Raw genomic sequence first — 10,000 nt, 5'->3', positions numbered from 1 at the left:
GAATTGGCAAATCAAATCCACAATTCTACTGCAAAGTATAGGAATTTTATTGAATTTATATAGATATTTTATTTTAAAATCTATATACAATCAAACAGATTTTCAGCACTTAGTAGTTTTTCCCTCAGAACCATTTAAAACATACATTTTAGGGACAATCTCACTCAAAAAATGTATAAGATCAGTCCGGTCAAGTCTGGCAGAGATACGACCAGAAAATATAAATATGAAAAAGTGAAATATGGAAACTGATCTAATAATATTTTGTGCATTAGAGGGAACGTCTCTTATCTCCCCTCCAAAGAGGACAAAACATTGAAACAGGCAAATACTTATCATAAAACACCACCTTCACGCGTGTGTGTGTCCTACAACCCCCCCACTGGGGACAGAGGAATGCACTGTTCACCGTTTAGCTGCTGTTTTATATATGCTTACACGGTGCAACGTTTTCCCCGTGGACTCTTCGCTCCACGTGTGAGGAGGAGAGGACTGAGAGGTGGTGGAGGCGGTGTGTGTGTGGTGTGTGGTGTGTGTGTGTGTGTGTGTGTGGTGTGTGTGTGTGTGTGTGTGTGTGTGTGTGTGGAGAGGACTGAAAGGTGATGGAGGCGGTGTGTTTGCGTGGTGTGTGTGTGTGTGTGTGTGTGTGTGTGAGGAGAGGACTGAGAGGTGGTGGAGGCGGTGTGTGTGTGTGTGTGTGTGTGAGGAGAGGACTGAGAGGTGGTGGAGGCGGTGTGTGTGTGTGTGTGTGTGTGTGGTGTTGTGTGTGTGTGTGTGTGTGTGTGTGTGTGTGTGTGTGTGTGTGTGTTGTGTGAGGAGAGGACTGAGAGGTGGTGTTAGATGGCTGACGGTGTCTGTGTGTGTCGTGGTGTCCAGATGCGGGAGCTGCTCCTTAAGCTGCACTTCATCCTGGTGTACATCGCCCCCTGGCAGATCGCATGGGGCAGCGCCTTCCACGCCTTCGCCCAGCCCTTCGCCGTGCCCCGTATCCTTCCTACGACCTGTTGGTGTGTGCGTGTGTGTGTCTGTGTATGTGTGTGTGTGTATCTGGTGTGTGTGTTGTTTTCTGGTGCCCATATGTGTTTGTGTGATAGGTCTGTGCGTGTGTTTGAAATTGTTGGTTATCCGTTGACTTAATCTTTGTAGGTGTGTGTCTGTGTGTTATTTCCTAGTACCCAAATGTGTGTGTTTCTTTGCGTGTGTGTGTGTTTTGCTTGTGTGTGGTGTGTGCACAAGGTAACCGTCAATCTCTCAATTGTAACCATAGCAACCATCCGGGTTGAGTCAGGCTGAGCTACTCGTGGCCACCGCACAGGAGTGAACTAGCCCCTAGGGTGGGGAGGCGATGGTAACAACACACACCAGAGCCTCTATCGTACGCTCTGACCCTTGTGAGCTTCCTTTACCCCGCCACCCAGACTCCGCCATGTTGCTGCTGCAGACACTCCTGACCACCATCTTCTACACGCCCCTCTCCCCCTTCCTGGGCAGCGCCATCTTCATCTCCTCCTACCCCCCCCGTCAAGTTCTGGGAGCGTAACTACAAGTAATTTCCCCCCGGCACACGACACGACGCGACACAACCGTCAGTGTGTTCAGACCGCCGTGCTGCGCTCAAGGCGCTACTGTCTGTCCTGTCGACGTGCGTGTTGTGGTCGTTTTGGTTTTCCCTGCCTGGTCGCAGCAAGGGGGTCACACATTACATCACAAGGAGCACCCCCCAACAAGGGTGCAACAAAAGACGTTTAGTCCCGAAGCACGCACGCGAAGTGAACGGCTGCGTTCCAAATTGTCATCGGTTGTCTGATCGCCATGTTGGCTGATGATCTGTTGTAGGTGATCAGCTCCTCCCCAGACCCATATCTTGCTGCCTCGTTGGCTGTAAGGTGTCGTTTCTGTTTTGGCTGGTCCCCACACCTTTCAAACCACAGGGTTTGCGGATGCCCTGAGGTCACGGCGTTGGATCAGATCACACTTTAGGAGCATCGCCGACAGCGAGCTGCCTCTGAGCTGTGGCTTCTGGCTGCAGTTTCTAAAGATTGTCAGCGAGCGGAAAAGATCAGGCTGGAATCGTGTCGTGTGAACTCAGCATAAGGGGGAATGGGGCGCCCTGTGTTAATGTGTGCTTGGATGGAAAGAGGGAGAGGAAGGGAGAGGGTGATGGGGAGTTTGAAGATAAAGAAACACGAGTATGGAAATAGCATGAAAAGCACTGACATGAGATTTAAAGACTGTTGTCCCTTTCCCTCTCTTTCTTACTCTCTCTCTGTTCCTCTCTCTCTCTCTCTCTCTCTCTCTCTCTCTCTCTCTCTCTCTCTCTCTCTCTCTCTCTCTCTCTCTCTCTCTCTCTCTCTCTCTTTCTCTCTGTTGGAGGGAACCACACACTCACACACTACTCTGAACCCTTTCAAACCCACCACATTCCCTTTACTTATTCATGGACAATAACTGAAGTCTCTCCACTCTCCCACTCTAAGGACCAGTCCCTCCCAGTCCTCCGGCATTAGCTCTGTTCATGTTCATGTTATGTTGCGTATGAGAAACACAACATGACGCGTGAAAACTCCCAACAAGAGCAGCCTGTGTTTGTATTTACAACATGTTATCCAACACACCAACACAGACTATTAATCATGTTATTTTTCTACTATGGGAATTCAGGAAGTTAGTGCAAAATCATTGTCACTCCGCGCCAGAAAGGCATGCTGATCCCCTTTGATGTCTCTTGGCACGTGTTGCAGTATTTACAGAGTAATGCAGTGTTCACTGAACTGTTTTGGCCTCAACAGTGTTTTGGTATTTGAACCCAGCAGCAGCTAGTGCCAAAACCACGAGACAGCACTAGCGCTGCCAAGTCCCAACAAAATGGGCGCTTTGTTTTCAGTTCCTTAGGAGCATATTAAGCATATTTAGTTTCTTAATACTGCTCAAACTCTGACTGGAAGAAACCGTGTTAATATAACGTCGGTCTGCTGCTTCTAATTTTAGGTTTTTTGGTTTGTAATTTTCTCTATTTTTAGATCAATTGCAGCAGAAAACCTACTTTGTACTTAATTGTTTTTTTCATTTTGAATCTTCGCCTGTACTGGCCCCTGATCCCATTGCTCTGGAAGGATTCTGTGATTCTGTTTGTGACTTTGTTGTCCAGTATAATAAAGTGACTCCTCTCCCCATCTTCCCCTGCAGCACCAAGCGCATCGACAACTCCAACAGCCGGCTGGTGTCCCAGGTGGATAAGGAGACAGGTACTATACACACACGTGCACTCTGGGTCACCCTTGGACGTCAGATCCGTACATTATATAACCATATGCACCATTTTATTTGTAATGAAAAATATATATAGATATTGTAGCAAGCAAATATGTCCATGCTCTCCCAAACAAACAAAAACAAAAATAAAATAATATATTATATATATGTATATATTTCTTTATTTTAATAAAAAAGACGAAGTAAATAAACTCTAGGTTGGCCTCCGTGGTGATGTGAGCCCTGTCTGAACCGTTGTCCGTGCCTCCCAGGCTGTGACGACAACAACCTGAACTCCATCTTCTACGAGTACCTGACACGCTCCCTGCAGCACTCGCTGTGCGGGGACCTGCTGCTGGGCCGCTGGGGGAACTGCAGCGCGGGGGACTGCTTCATCCTGGCCTCCGACTACCTTAACGCCCTGGTGCACCTCATCGAGATCGGCAACGGCCTGGTCACCTTCCAGCTGCGGGGCCTGGAGTTCAGAGGTGAGGGCTGGTCACACTGGGGACGGGCAGCGGCAGCAATCATCTCGCCGTGTGATAGGACATCTGTGTCTGAGGACCAATGCCATATGCACTGGGATTACGATTTCTGTCATACAATGTAACATTTTTGTTGAATACTTTCTGGCCTTCAATAAAAATGTGCTTCTCATTGCTGTTCAGCATTCCACAGAGCCGTTTTCTTTTTTTAAATAAACGACAATTGACGACAGGCAAATACAGTATAGCGCCCTCTGTAGAACGTAACCATTATTTAACATCCTATAAGATAACATTGACATTTCTTGCTTAAATTAGTATTTCAGTTTATTTTGTCATTAATTGCAGAAGGAAAGAATCACGATTACCCCCATGTATCGATTGTTTCCCCCATTTCTCATATAGAAAATGATTGACCAAACTTCTATAATGACCCCCCCCCCCCCCCTCAGGGACGTACTGCCAGCAGCGGGAGGTGGAGGCCATCACGGAGGGTGTGGAGGAGGACGAGGCGTGCTGCTGCTGCGAGCCGGGCCACCTGCCCCACGTGCTGTCGTGCAACGCGGCCTTCAACCTGCGCTGGCTGGCCTGGGAGGTGACGGCCACCAAGTACCTGCTGGAGGGCTACAGCATCAGCGAGAACAACGCCGCCACCATGCTGCAGGTGTACGACCTGCGCAAGCTGCTCGTCACCTACTATCTCAAGGTAGCGGCCGTGCCGGGGGCTGGGGGGGCTGTGTGGGGGCTGGGGGTCTGTGTGGGTGCTGGGGGTCTGTGTGGGTGCTGGGGGTCTGTGTGGGGGCTGGGGGTGTGTGTGGGGGCTGGGAGTTTTGAGTGGGGCTGGGGGTGTGTGTGGGAGCTGGGGGTGTGAGTGGGGGCTGGGGTGTCTGGGGGGCTGGGGGTCTATGGGGGGGCGTTCACTCCTATCAATCACACTCTCTCTTCTCTCGCCTCTCTCTCTCCTCCTTCCTCTCTCTCACTCTCCTCTCTCTTCTCTCTCCTCTCTATCGCTCTCTCTCTCTCTCTCTCTCTCTCTCTCTCTCTGACTCTCTCCCCTCGCGACCCGCTGCAGTGCATCATCTACTTCCTGGCCCAGTCCCCTAAGCTGCAGGGCTGGCTGCAGGGACTCCAGCCTGCAGGAGGCGCTGCAGTCCTACACCAAGTGTCACCACATTGAGCGCGACCCGCAGGTGTTCAGCGTGAGATCGACGAGGACTACGTGCACTGCCTGCAGGGGGTGACGCGCGCCAGCTTCTGCAACGTGCACCTGGAGTGGCTCCAGTACTTGCGCCGGCAAGATGGAGACGGTAGGCAGGGAGCAGGGGCCGGGGGGAGGGGGGTGCGGGGGGAGGTGGCGCTCATGATGGTAGTGGATGATGATGATATGGGGTTTGTGTGCATGGTGGATAACATGCATGGGTTTTATTTACAAACATCTCCTCAAAAGATTGAATATTACTCTTCAAAGTTAAGTCCAAATTGCGTGTCGTGGTGTGTGTGTGGTGTGTGTGGTGTGTTGTGTGTGTGTGTGGGTGTGTGTTGTGTTGTGTGTGTGTGTGGGTGGGTGGTGCATGTATTTGTGTGTACGTGTGGTGTGTGTGTTTTATGTTGGTGGTGTCTTGCGTGTGCGCGTGTGTATGAGTGTGTGTTGTTGGTGTGTGTGTGTGTGTGTGTGTGTGTGTGGTGTGGGTGTGGGTGTGTGTGTGCGTGTGCGTGTGTGTTGTGTGTGTGTGCGTGGTGCGTATGAGTGTGTGGTGTGTGTGTGTGTGTGTGTGTGTGTGGGGTGTGTTGGTGTGTGGTGTGGTGTGTGTGTGTGTGTGAGAGTGTTGGGTGTGGGTGTGGGTTCTGGCTGTGGTGCCGGGTGCGTGTGTCCAGCCTGTGCCCAGTGATGAGGACTCCGCCCTGGTGACCTTGGCCTACGCTCTGTCGGTGTTGGGCAGGAGGTCTCTGGGCACCGCCTCACACAACATGTCCAACAGGTAACGCCTACCCTCATGTTATTACATTCCCTCCTGCTCTACTTTAGCTTCATGTATAAAACATTGGTCATATGGTATACGTAATGTTTAATTGCTGCATGGTGAAACCGTGACATTAATTGTTTTATATTTTGTTTTATTGTCTTAAAAGCAAATATCACCAAAAAGGGCAGTCATCTGATACTATTAACATTTGGACCAGAAGTATCCTTCCATTGGTTTTCGGAGGTGATCTATTGTGGTCAGGGTGTCTCATCCCATGCCGTTACAGAGCGTCTCCACTAGAAGGCACTATAAGCCAAGCCTTACAGACTGTCCACATTGTGTTCCACTACAGATCGTTCTTGATTCAAAAAGAAAACTGCAATCCCTTATGTTAGATAATATAAACATAAGGGATTGCAGTTTTCTTTTTGAATCTTTTTTTCATGTATTATATACATGATATTGTATATCTAGTCCTCTTATCTATACGTAAAATACAGTATACATAGTCCGCTTCTCTAGATATATAGTAGATCTACCCCTCATCTCTATATATACAGTTTATAGTATATCTAGTCTTCTGCTCTGTATAGAAATATAGTATCTATTCCTCTTCTCTATCTATAAAGTCTGGATGTCTTGCCTCTCTCTATAAATAAATACAGTATCCATAATGCTCTCCTCTGTCTCTGCCCCCCCCCAGCCTGGAGTCCTTCCTGTACGGCTTCAACACGCTGTCAAGGGGGACTTCCGCATCGCCACTAAGGACGAGTGGGTGTTTGCCGACATGGACCTGCTGCAGAAGGTGTGGCGACGGCCGTCAGGATGAGCCTCAACTACACCAGGTAGCAGAGCGTGCCTGACCAGGGACTTTATTTATTTAATGTGTGCAGATCTTTTAAATTTAATGTACACACATGGATGGTATGCGAAAAAGGAAGTGCCGAAAAAAGGGTACCAACTAATTTGTTTCGGCGCCACCAAATGAAAAGATTAGTCGAAAAATGTGGTGTTGAGCCAAGCCGGGATAGCGACCACACATCCTGCGAGTCTGAGGACGTTTCCCTGGTTACCGTCATGCAGCACAACACTGTATTTGAACCAAATTAACAAAATAATACATGTACGCCATGTACGATGTATAGTTTTGTATCATTGTATCATAGTATCGTTTGGTTCTTTGCTGGTATACGTGACCCGTCTCGCCTGGGATCCACATCCTACTCCTGATCATGGCGGCCCCCCCCCCCCCCCTTCCCCCCAGGACCACTTCACCTGCCTGGAGGAGACGGAGGAGGCGTCGGTGCTGTACGACGCCATCACCACCTACCGCAGCAGCCTGGTGATCTGCCACGAGATCGACCCGGCGTGGCGCGAGGCAGTGCTGTCCAGCCGCGACACGCTGCTCACCCTGCGCCACATGATGACGAGGGCGCCGACGAGTACAAGTCATCATGCTGTACAAGCGCACCTCAGCTTCAAGGTCATCAAGGTGAGCCCGGTCGTCGTCCCCTGAATACTGAGGGAAATGCTTGTGGCTCCCCCGATTGTTCTGGGATTTCGTCTCGCATGTCAATCATAGGTGTGGAATCCACGCTCCTCAGTGGCGGAGACCATAGGGAGGGAGGAGAGAGGGAGGGACTCTTTTTGGTTGGTCACATCTCAAATGTCCTGTATAGCAACTTTAAGCATTAATATAAACCTAGAGTTATAACCTAGAATTGAAGTTACCCGAGCTGTGTGTGTGTGTGTGTGTGTGTTGGTGTGTGTGCGTGTGTGTGTGTGTGTTGTGGGTGGTGTTGTGGTGTGTGTGTGTGTGTGGTGTGTGGTTTGTGTGTGTGTGTGTGGTGTGGTGTTGTGTGTGTGTGTGTGTGTGTGTCTGTGTGGATTCAGAAAAAAAAGGGGGGAAGACTCGATCACCAGATTCCACAGTGATGTGTTACATGTCCTTGCTTTTTATTCAGTTCTGAAAGTGTTCAGATTAATTTATTGATTTACCAAACATTTTCGGGCAGCAGTATGTTTGTGTCCATTGCCGTACTGGATGTTGTGTCTGTATAATGATGGAGGGGGCTGCCCGTTGTGTTGCATTACTGATAAAGCTGATGAGCAGACAGCCTGTTGAATCATTGAACATGCAGGTCTCTCTGATTTGACCACACCAGAGGGGGGGTGCTTGTGAGTCATCGCTGAGGAGACGATGGTTATGGAATTATTCTATTATATATCTATATACGACAAGACTGTGGTGAAGGAGAAGTTAAAAAAACTTAAGGAGTTCAGAAAGTACAAAATAGCATGACGTTAACTGACCACGTTAACAGTGGTTACCAATGACACATTTTATTAAAATTGTCTTAATTTTAATAAAAGTAAGAATTTTGGGGTCACCAACTCCCCAACCTCCCCTTTTTGGGGACTCTCCACCCCTCTCCTCCTTTCCTCTCTCCTCTCCTCTTCACCCCCTCTCCTCCCTCCCCCCCCCCCCCCCCTATAGATCAACAAGGAGTGTGTGCGTGGCCTGTGGCGGGGACAGCAGCAGGAGCTGGTCTTCCTGCGAAACAGGAACCCAGAGAGGAAGCATCCAGAACTCCAAGCAGGCACTGAGGAACATGGTGAACTCGTCCTGCGACCAGCCCTGGGCTACCCCATGTAGGGTGCAGCCACCACCTCACCCCCGCAACCCCCACATGAGCAGGGAGAACTGGGCACACGTCACAGGGATCGGATAGAACGCAGTATGGTACACATCATGTTGGGCATTATGGTGAAAAGATTGGTTCGTTTTGAATGTCTCTATTTTGAAGACGCAATTGAGGCCATAACCTGTACAACATTCATGGCAACCACATGATTGACGTGGTTTTAAAAAAAAACCTTTCCATTCAATGGTATCCATGTGCTTGCCCAGTCGAGATCATCTTAGGTTTGTTAACATTAAGAAGACAACAGGAATTTTGCACATTTTAACTGGAATTAAAGTTTAAGTGGAAGGATATAACGTCAATTGTGATTTTTATACGTTTTCTCAATTCCATATGGTATTGCATGTATGGTTCATAACACACAGAGACCCTGTCTTTCGGGCGACCGCGCTGCTCAGGAGGTAGAGCAGGTTGACTGGTACGGGGGTGTCCCTGATCAAGCGCCTCACCCTTACTGCTCCCGACGAGCTGGCTGTCGCCTCACATGGCTGACACCGCGTTCTGTGTGTGAATGTATGCATGAAGGGGTGAAGGTCAGGGCAATGACGTGAAGCACTTTGAGTGGCCACTGGTTAGGAAAGCGCTGTATAAATGCAGCCCAGTGACCATTGACCAGTGAATGTCTCTCAGTGCAGTGGGGATACGTTACAGCGTGGCTGATGTCTAAAGATCTCCTGTCTCAGGTATGTGTCGCCGCTGACCACGTCGTACGACAGGCACCCACCGCACGCTGCGCACCATCGGCGGAGGGGCCCTCACCATGGACGCCATCCGCTCCTGGCTCTGCTCCAAGTGGCTCCGGTCAGTCCACCTCTTATCATCATATTCAATCACATCAGTCTGTTCTCCTGTTCTCCATACTTCCTGGTAACCACCCCCCTTGTATCCCTCTTTCCTAAATAACATCCACAACACTATGTTAATGTATGTGTCCTGTGTGTGTGTTTAGCGCATAGTAACACAAGCACACTCCGTCAGCTCTTAGGAGATGATCTTTGCCTTCCATTAGAACACTGCTGCTAATCCTCCTGATTTGTCCTTGAGTCCTAAGTGTCTTGATTGAGTAGCCAGGCCTAAGCACACGGGGAGGGAGAGGGTCACGTAAACCGTTAGGTCACGTAGGCTGCTAACTCCCTCAGCCCCACGCACAAACAACCATGAACACATACACCACACACACACACACACACACACCACACACCACACCACACACACACACACACACACACACACCACACACCAACACACCGCACACACCACAACACACAGCACACACACACACACACACACACACCACACACACACACACACACACACACAAACACTCACCACCACAAACACATACACACACACATCCCAGACCACAAGTAACATACACGCACAAAACCAAACCACACACGCTGCGTGTCCCCCACACGAGGACACAGAGACTTTATACCGCTTTATATGCATACATTAATTTGTTAGGTCTTTGTGTATCAATGTGGATGTATGCGTGCGCTTGTGCGTGTGTGTATGTGCGTGTGTGTGTGTATGTGTGAGGTTTCTTTGCATGTGTGTGTCTGCAAATGCTTTTGTGTGTGTATGTGTTTCT

The 10,000-nt window shown here is 49.4% G+C and overlaps 1 pseudogene; it reads left to right on the top strand.

Annotated features, from left to right (window-relative positions):
• LOC130404215 (pecanex-like protein 1) overlaps nt 1-10,000 on the top strand; it is a 32,290-nt pseudogene that overhangs the window by 20,053 nt on the left and 2,237 nt on the right.

The sequence above is a fragment of the Gadus chalcogrammus genome, chromosome 15, assembly GCF_026213295.1.
Source record: "Gadus chalcogrammus isolate NIFS_2021 chromosome 15, NIFS_Gcha_1.0, whole genome shotgun sequence".
In the NCBI taxonomy this organism is placed as follows: Eukaryota; Metazoa; Chordata; class Actinopteri; order Gadiformes; family Gadidae; genus Gadus; species Gadus chalcogrammus.
The sequence above is the reverse complement of the archived record's forward strand: the minus strand, read 5'-3'. Positions and strand labels throughout refer to the sequence as shown.